The sequence below is a fragment of the Melospiza melodia genome, chromosome 1, assembly GCF_035770615.1.
Source record: "Melospiza melodia melodia isolate bMelMel2 chromosome 1, bMelMel2.pri, whole genome shotgun sequence".
NCBI lineage: Eukaryota > Metazoa > Chordata > Aves > Passeriformes > Passerellidae > Melospiza > Melospiza melodia.
The window spans coordinates 37,176,372-37,186,054 of record NC_086194.1 but is presented as its reverse complement, the minus strand read 5'-3'; the positions used below and the strand labels follow the sequence as shown (position 1 = coordinate 37,186,054).

Sequence of the window (9,683 nt, the reverse complement as noted above, 5' to 3'; positions counted from 1 at the left end):
TATAGAACGCTAATTTTTGCTTCTGCTAAGATATAATTTTTACTGCTCTACTCTCATTTCCTTTGGACATTGTTTTTTTTAGATTGAAATTGTTCAAAACAATCATGCAGCTCTGGAAAATTTTCAACTTCAGAAGGCTTTTGAAATGAAACATATCATTGAGTTCTTTATATATAGAGAGTAATGAAAAAACTTCATGCTGCTCATGCAGAAAGAGATTGGGAAATTTTAAAATTTCAGAACCATTGCTCAAGGAGTCAAAAAAATTAACCTCTAGAACCAGGTCTACCAAACACAGAGACTTATGAGAGAAAAAACAATGACAGAATACCTCCTGATCTGCATGGCCTCAGAGGAATCATCAAATGACAAGAATCTAGGACGAGCAAATTTTCTAAAACCCTCTCCCTGAATTTACAAAGAAAGAATGGTTGTGGTGGATAGGAACAGAGTAGAGTAGTAATCTATTATTGCCCTTTTTAGTCACCAAATTAATTGAAAACTGATGGAAAAAATTTATTTGATACTTGATGCAGTCCTTGGTACTTGACACTCCACCATCAGCATATAGAAGAACTAGCTCCAGTCAGGTGGTTTATATGATTATGTTTACATGATTATATGATTAACTTTAGACATTTATTTTCTGTGCTAATTCAGAAAGACTTGAGAATAATTTAATTTGATTTCTATAGAGACTTTCCATAGAGACTCTCAAACATCTTAGAGAGTAGAGTTCACAAACTATAAACGCTTGGTTAATCCCAATTATTCTTTACTCTTCCTTACAGTTTTTTCACTTAACAGCATCATCACCTCTTTGAATTTAAATAATTCTGTTTCTGATAATGATTCAAGTTCTCAAGATCTGAATCCTACTTCTCAATCTATTAACTAGCTTCCTCATGTATCCCAAATTTGCCTTTCTAAAATCCCAAGCTTTGATTGCAGCTTTCATCATGGCAGCAGTTAAGCATCTAACAACCACAGGTAAAGCTACTTTTTAAATTTCTGTTTCCTCTCTGTAAAAAGAAAATAATTTCCCTGTTTTATAGAATGACAATAAGGTACAATTAGTTCTTTGTCTACAGAATCCCTGGCTGAAATAAGACCCAAACCCTGTTCCTGAAAGCATCATACATGTGATAATTCTAATTCAAATTTAATCTGAATATGGGACAAAATTATGCGCTGGGCACAACAGGAGTCACCTAAATATGAAATATAAACCCTAACCTACTCAGTTTCTCTTAACTGTACTCCACCCATTAGTACAAGGCACGTTTTTCCCCCTGATACTCGGTGCCTCTTAACAAATACAATTTTTACCTGCTTACGTAATCTCAAGCAACTTGAGACTTCAGGATGCATGCCAAGTGCTTCAAAAGGCACGTATGTTCAGATCAGAATGTATACAAATGAAAGCATGCTGATACAGTCGCTGATGTATTTCTGTTTCTATTTATTGCATAATATCAGTGCCTGGGCTCCCCTCACTTCTTTGGAAGGTATAGTCCCTTGGGGCCATGGAGATAACAACAGCAAACCCAAACCACCTGGAGACAGTATTTAGTAGATGATTAACCCAATAGTGACTCAGAATGTTTGAAACAGAAACAAGAAAACAGCAGGAAATAACTTTTACTGGGTAACAGGATTGAAATCCCAGCCCTATCCAAGTTAATGCTTAATGCAGAAATTCATTCTTGATATTTATGATCTTTTTTGAATAGTTCTAATGTCATTTATGACAAATTCTGAGATGAGAAGATGATATGGGACAATGTATCAGCATAAGAGTCATGCACAAACCTGTTTGCTTCTGTGCACTTGCATTTGTTGGAAATTTATAGATTCTTCTTTGTGATAATAGGAATAAGAAACCTGTAGAAACTTACCTCTTCTTCCTTTAACGCTGATTTGAGGGTTTGGGATTTTTTTCTTGGAACAGCTATGCAAACTGAACAACTGAGGTGGGAGAACAATAAAACTACTCATTGTGGCTTTATTTCTTGCAAAAGCACCAAACAAAAAGCCAGTATCAATCAAGTCTTACTATCTTTTGCTAGGAGAATAAATTAGGAGAAGCTTACAGCAGTCAAACTCCAAGCATGTTCCCCTAGTGTGGACAGAGAGAACAAGCTCAGTGGAATCCACCTGGCTTCATCAGAGCTGGCAATCATCCATACTACCACCAGGGAGTCCTTTGGATTCAGGTTTCTGCTACTTGAGCTGAGATGAGGTGGAAGGTCAGAGTCTGAGTGGGCTTAGGAATTGTGGCTAAATAGTCTCACTGGGTCCCAGCTTAAGGGCCCTGAAGAGCCTTTGTGGACAACATCCATGGAGCTGCAATCTCTACCGAGCAGTCACAGATCAATTTTGGTTTATGCGTTTACAATATTTTCTTATCTGTATTTTATCTTATTTGCACAAGCAAAGTTATGTATTTAAAAGAGACCTGAGATTTGGGGAAAGAGGGCAGGTCTTTGAATTTTTAAAAAAAAACCTAATATACATATATATGTGACACACACAGGAAGAGCAAGAGGAAGCTACGTGGGAACTTGTAGTATTTCCTGTTGTCATCTTCACAAGCCTAAAGCCGAGAACCCATCAGACTCCCTCTGTGGACAGCCTTAAACTGAAGCACAATTGTGCCTCATTGTAAAGTCACTGGGACTGCTCATGATGATCCACATTTAGGCATGCATCTAAATGTGATGTGGGACTATGAAAATTCCATTTAGAAAATCAAAGGAGGTCCTGGAGTATGTTAATAAGTGAAATCTTTTTGGTTTTTAATTTTTTTTTTTTTTAATGTAGTCACTGTGCTACTGCTATAACGTTGTAAAGCCTTCTGTATTGGTGGTCTCTGACAAAAGTCTGGGGGAAAAGAATCCTTCAAGGCAGTCTTTGACATTACTAGGTAATGTCAAATTAAAAATAAACAAACAAAAACCTCCAGTAGCAAAAAAAACCCAAACAAACCAAAACAACAACAACAACAAAAACCATAGCCAACAAAACCACATTTCTCCCCATTTTATGCAAGATTTTTCTTTTCTTTTTTTTTTCCCACTAAAACTATTAAATAAATATGCTTGTATTTTACCAGTGTGCTTGCTGCAAAAAGTGCAATCTATTTGTACAGCAGAGAGAATGAAGGACTTACTGCTTAAAGGCACAAAAAGGGTGTGTAATAGGATTCTGGCATCTTCCCAGACAGCTTGCAGACAAATTCAGAGATGAACAGAGAAGTATCCTTTTTGAAGTATATTTGGCCAAGGTCTCATTCACAAACAGATAAAACCAACACATTTCTGCATGATAAGGGTCAACAGAATAGCGTATTAGTTTGAGAAGAGAACCCATCTGCAATTTTCTTACATAAAAATATACGAGGACACAACAGGAAAGCTGTCAGCATGACAGTTGGAGGATTCTGCCAAGGAGCCAGATGCTAGTGTCAGAAGAACATGTTCCACAGCTTGGCATCTGGGTTCTCTCATTGCCCTCCAAGAAGGAAGAAAAGGAGGAGTGATAAGATATGCCTAAATGAATAAAACTACAAGCAATTCCACCACCACCCCCAGCATGCTCAAATCACTACTTCTTTTAGAAAATCCTCAGCTACATGTTCTCCTACATCTTTTAAATTAAAATGGAAGATGATAAATTTAACCCACTTGTGTTTTAGTATGTTGAAAAAGCATTCGCACTTCTGAATACATAAGTCTCACATGATTTTAACTGCTCATGTGTGTAGCTGTGCAATTTATTTTATTATTTTTTGTTAGCTTTCCACAATTTTGCTGCAGTGTATATTTCCAGCTGAATTTTTATCCCATGTCATTCTTGGGGCATATAATACCACACCTATGATTTACAGTTAAGAATAATTACAGCTTTATTCTTCCTCTGAATAGTTACTAACCAAGAAAAGCTAAGAAATATCTAGGGCAAAAACCTAAGGGTCAGTTTAAGAGCCAACAAGCTGCTAAAGAACCATAGGGAATCACCTCACTATATGTGTAGGGAAGAAAGACTGTTCTTAGGACAGCTTTGAGAAAGACACAGCTGGTGCACTGCCCCCTTAATGATTCTGATCTTAGAGTAGCAAGGCTAAGGCTGTGCTCCGTCCCAGGTCCTTTAGTCAGGTTCCCTTGCTGTGGGCAGTTAAGTATTATCTTGTACCCATGTTGCTTTCCTGAGTCTGTCCCCATGATGACTGAAAGTGACAGCCTTGACTTGATTCTCAGGGGCTGCTGGATGTCTCCCTTTCTTCTGCTGACCTACTCTGATTAGGGAAGATGGAATGGTTCCCTTCATTAAGTTGGTTAAATCCCATGCATAAAGATTTAAAATACTAAGACCAAACTCCTGACATTTCTGATATTTCTGTACAGAGACAAGAAAGTAGGAATCATGTACTTTCACCAGTCCTACGAAACAAACCAGCTGCTCTCCTCAGCTGACAGAAGCTTCTAAAATTAGATATTTCAGAATTGCAAGTGACATTTGCCCTCCTATCTTACTCTGGATAGACATGAAGTAGCCACATAGCGCTGAACGCATGGGAGTGATTTCCACCTAGGTTTATTCATAATTCAGACAAAACAGCAGGTGATTGATCTCTCTTTGCACTTATTTAAGTGCAGTTTAAGTCACCTTCAATACCAGTCCATCCACAGAATCTTGAGGCAGAGGAATGAAGCAGAAGTACGACAATTTGCAAGTTTTATTCCCTCTCCCTGCAATAACGTCTAGCTTAATTGCTGGTATTTGTTCACAAAAGCAGTGGTTGATCCCATTCAGGCGTTCTTCCTACTTCTCTTTCAACACAGCACCTGCAAAAATGATGAGGGGAAATGTTTTTTCAAGTAACAGAGAAGAATTCAGAAAACAGTATTGTAAGCTCTGTCCCAAGTTGTCTTGTTGTCAACACACTGCCAGAAGAATCTGCTACAATACACCGTAGGGACAGAAGGATAAGGAAAGCAAACTACCACTACTACTATAATACCTACTCTTTGGATTCAGGATAAAATATGCACTTAGGACAAAATCTTATGTTGTTTGACCTCCAAATTAAGAAAATGCTATCCATACAAACATAGTCAACGGAGCCTTTAAAATCAAAGCCTATGTTGGAAAAGTGAATTTCCGTATTTGTTTAGGAATAAACTTGCTCAGCTGAAATCAAAATATTATTTTAGTCACTGTCTATACTTCAAAATTCATTTAGAACCTGAAAATCTGAATATTCTTGTTGCCTCTTCCGTCAGAACTGGTAATAAAGCAACTGCTATTAGAACTGCTCCAACAATGAGATGCGGAACATGAGGTGAAAGAGATCCCAGACCAGTGTTCCACGACGGTCACAGAGCTCACAGTATAATAGTAAAATTTGCTTTCAGCCAAGTGGACACAGTGCAAAGGAGCCTATGGGAACCAGCTGAAGAAAAGGTTCATTTCTATAATAATGTTCTCCTATTTTAATTTAATTTGTTGGTACCAATTTTGTCTACATTATGTTCTTGGCCTTACTTTAGAGCTGAGTTTAACTCATTCTTAGAGAAATTATGTCTCCTAATCTCCTAAGTCACTCTTAAAAAAAAAAAAAGAAAATTCAGATCACCTACTGCTGACCCCGAAATTAACCTTTTCCTGCTGAAAGCAGAAATAAATCTGATCCAAAAAAGGAGAAAAAAACTTTGTCATTCATTGTTTCCATTGTCACGTTTGACAGAAAGGGACATATTAAAAATGTTACCAAGTCCATTTTTTATTTTAATCTCCTTTTTCTTTTTATGAAGTTAAAAAATATCTGACCTTGTCAAGCCAAGGCTGCTATATTCTATTTTAGTTTACTGCTAGGGCAGGAAAAATGCTGATCTTGACACCTCTTGGAAAGACATCAATAAGAAGCCTAGATCCATCAACTTTTATTGCTACATGACCACTAGGACAACCTTGTGAAAGAAAACTTTTTCACACAGAATATGCGGTAGAAAGATATATGTAAATGACAAAACAGAAAGAGCCTGGAAATGCACAAGAAGCAGTGCTGATCAAAGTTGGAGGACATTTGCTATTATAGGATTCATCTGACATGGAGAACTCTCTGTGACACGAAATATATTAACAGAGCCTCAAACAAAAGCAGAGCAAAGCAGGAATGACTTAGAGGAAGTTAATAATAGGGTACAGTTTTGTTTTCAATGAAATACTAGGCGGACATTTCTTGATTCCCATTATATCACCCAAAAAATCTCTGGGAAAAAAAAATCTTACCAGTGGCCAGAGCAGAACTCTAAGCAACTGCGCAAATATCATGGTGGACCTGGTGGACATGAAACACTGTGCTGGGGAACCAGGGGAGCTGGACTTTGAGTGGACTCAAAGTACACTCAAGGGCACAGGCAAGAAGTTTGACTGCAGGGAAAACAGACCCTTCAAGCGAAAAGGTCCTGAGTGCTGCCCAGAAAGGACTACAGTATCCCTAAACTGGGATACTATGTACTCTGAGATCTGGTCCAGGAATGTCAGCATTCTGAAACAGCCTATTATGATGTTTCCGTTTTCAGACCTGTTGTGCCAAAACAATTCAGAAGTATTGAAAATCTCAGTGGACCTCCAAACCATCCAGAGGTGCCTGGATGTTCTGCTGATGTACAGTAAAGTTTGTAGTAGCAGACCACCCCAGCTTTTCCAGTGCTCATCTCAAATTTCAAAATCTCCCCAGGATCTGACCATGACATCCATGATTTTTTTGTTCCTACCTGCAGCAGCATTGTATATTTTATGTGATATGTTATGAGGAAATTGATTCAAAAGAAAGTTTTAAATTCCAGTGCAGTTCCTTTGTTTCAAATTACCAAGAAATGAGTAAGGAGAAAAAGAGAGTACAAGTACTTGCTTCACACTTTTTATGCCACTTTGACTCATGAGAGGAAAATTTCATTGTATGTTCAGAGTCTTTAAAGATATATATTACTAACGAAATAAGGATTTTTACAATCAGTGAACATTTGTTTCCTCCTTGCCTCCTCGCTCAATACCCAAACCCCAGCTACCACATGCAATTTTAGGAGAATATTTTGTTGGCTATAATTAAACTATGTGTGTTAATTAGGATTGGATTTTAAATGCAATGCTTGGGAAGTAGAAAAAATACAGGATCTGAAAGAGCCCAAATTGAGATGACACTTGAATTTACACAGATGTTTTCATAATCCTAATTTCAAATTGATTGTACTTCCTGAACAGTAAGAAGCCATTTTCAGTTATTTACTCAGATATACACTGCTTTTTATGGTGGGTAGAAAAATGTCCAGTCTCACTGTTGACTCCTTAAAATAAATTGATATCAAAGAAGATTTTGACTGGCAATAAGTTCCACAAAACCAAAGTATCCAGATCTGAAGGAGGACATCTGTAAGGATGTACAGAATCTCTAGGTCATAAAGATTATTGCTATTGCTGTTGAGCAGAACACAGGAGGCTGATCCATCACACCCTTATGTGCCACCATATATTTACACTCCTGTGCTCACAGCGGAGATCTGTAGAATCTATCATACAAAGCCAATGCAACATGGCTCTGCACCAGGAAAGCCTAAATTATTCATCATGAAACCAAGTAGAGCCTGAGGGCTACTTTGACTTAATGGCAGCTGGCAGTGTCCCCAAGAGACTAAAATAGCAGCCATTAACCCATGTGCTCATTTGGTGTTTTTTCCCTTCTCTTTTATCACAGTCTCTAAACCAGTGTCAGGCAGGGTTGGCATCTCACTCTCTACAGACATGAGCTCCTCTTGCCTGGCAGCTGATGGAGTCTACTGGACGAATGGCACGGCACAAGAACAGCATGCTCCATGCACAGATTCAACACAATAACTTCATTCACAACATTACTATTGGCCTGGTAACGCTGGACCCAGATTTACAAACTGGCTGCAGAAAGGAGCTTATCACTATTATTAATGTATGTCCTTCTGGTCTGGCCAGGCCTTACAATTTTTGCTGAAGGAATTAATGTAATTTAAAGCTCAGTCCAACCTGATTTGGGAATAGTCCTAAATGATGGAACTCATAGTTTTTTTTCCTGGCCACATCTGCGGCACAGAATGTTCCAAAAACATTAGAAAGGATATGTCTGAGCAAGTTGTTCATTTTCTTTCTAAAAATTTCTAAAAGAATTAATAACTTTTAGCAGTGAGTTGATCTGGGCTTGTGCAGACAGCTTTCATAAAAGCTTCTCCATACTGCTGTGCCAGTGATCTGTAACATAAAACCAAGTATGTGGAAATTAATCTCTTTCCACAATGAAAAAAAAAATCTATTCATTTTTTCTTGTTGAAATCTTTTTTCCAATTTCTTTCTCCCACTTCATCATCAATTATACAGCAATGCTGGATCAAAGGTGAGTAACCGGGATGAATTCCACCACCTTGTGAATAAGGAACATGATAAGATAATAGGATGACTGACTCTGGCACAACTACTTATTCTTCCATGTGGCATACTTGTTTTCATACTACACTATGAACTTTTTTTTTTTTTTTAATTTAGGTCATGCTACACCTTTGGCTCTTGTTCCCTAGTCTATGTTTATGTATCCTCAGTGTAAAATCAGAATTGTATTACTTAAATTTGCGAAAGAAAAAAAAAAAAAAAAATGGTACTTTTGTGCAGCATGGGACATTGGGACCACATTGTACAAATAACACCCTGTACAAAAGTACCAACTACTCTCAAGAGGAAAGGAGAGAAGGAAAATCCTACATGGATCAGACAACCCTTGAGGCAACTACTTACTTCAGAAGCAGAAACAAGGAGACCTCATATGAGTCATAGATCAATGCTGCCTTTGGATTTGCATTTGAAGAGCCAAGCATCTTGAGTCATTTTGAAGCAAACCAGTCCTAAATCTGTACCTGAATTGCCTAGCGAGATTCTACTTCTCTCCTCACTCAAGTCAGATTGGGAGGCAAAAGTAAATGCTGGGAAGAAGAATTCAGCATCAAGTATGATTTTCACCTTCAGGTTAATGTAATGCCAAACTGCAGTCCTACTTGTAGAAGGGTTTCAAATCAGAACCCTGTAAAACAGGAACATAGTTCTCAATAACAAGTAGCTGCAACAAAAAATAACAAGGATTTGGGCTTTTTACAATCTTGCAACTTCCTCTTGTCACTAAGAACATGAACAGCTCTTCCCAGTTTGTCTAGGAGCAATTATTCAATCTAGAGTAACAAAGACAAGAAGCTCTTTAGCAAATGTCATCATCCATTGTTCACCACCATCAGCAAAAATGACACCTTTGACTCGCATTCAATTGATTAAAGTTTAAGTCCATAAAAGCTGCCCTCACATCATGTTTAGTGTTACTTATTTCATTAAATGTCAAAGTAACTGGTAATTAGTTCAATAGAATTACTAAATATTATTACTTCATATAAAATGCTCCATAACCTTTCTGCACATCAAAGCCTGTGATTTACACCAAAATCATTGCAAGTCAATGCTTCCACACACCAGTATAAAATCAAGTTGCCATACCGTGTACTCAGCTAAAATGAAATCACTCCTGTTGATTCCTCCTCTTCAGTTTTTCTGTCTATGCACTTCAATATTTCTGAGAATTTTAGTCTAACCATATCTGAATCTTGCCTAAAATA

At 37.6% G+C, this 9,683-nt stretch overlaps 1 long non-coding RNA gene across 1 annotated transcript; it reads right to left on the bottom strand.

Moving 5' to 3' along the window:
* Nucleotides 1–4,669: 4,669 nt before the first annotated feature.
* On the bottom strand, nucleotides 4,670–9,663 carry LOC134429586 (uncharacterized). The gene is made up of 3 exons (XR_010030618.1): nucleotides 9,565–9,663; nucleotides 8,821–9,103; nucleotides 4,670–4,847 (listed from the first exon to the last, which is right to left on the bottom strand). It is a non-coding gene; the product is annotated as an uncharacterized LOC134429586 (long non-coding RNA).
* Between the last annotated feature and the right edge of the window lie 20 nt (nucleotides 9,664–9,683).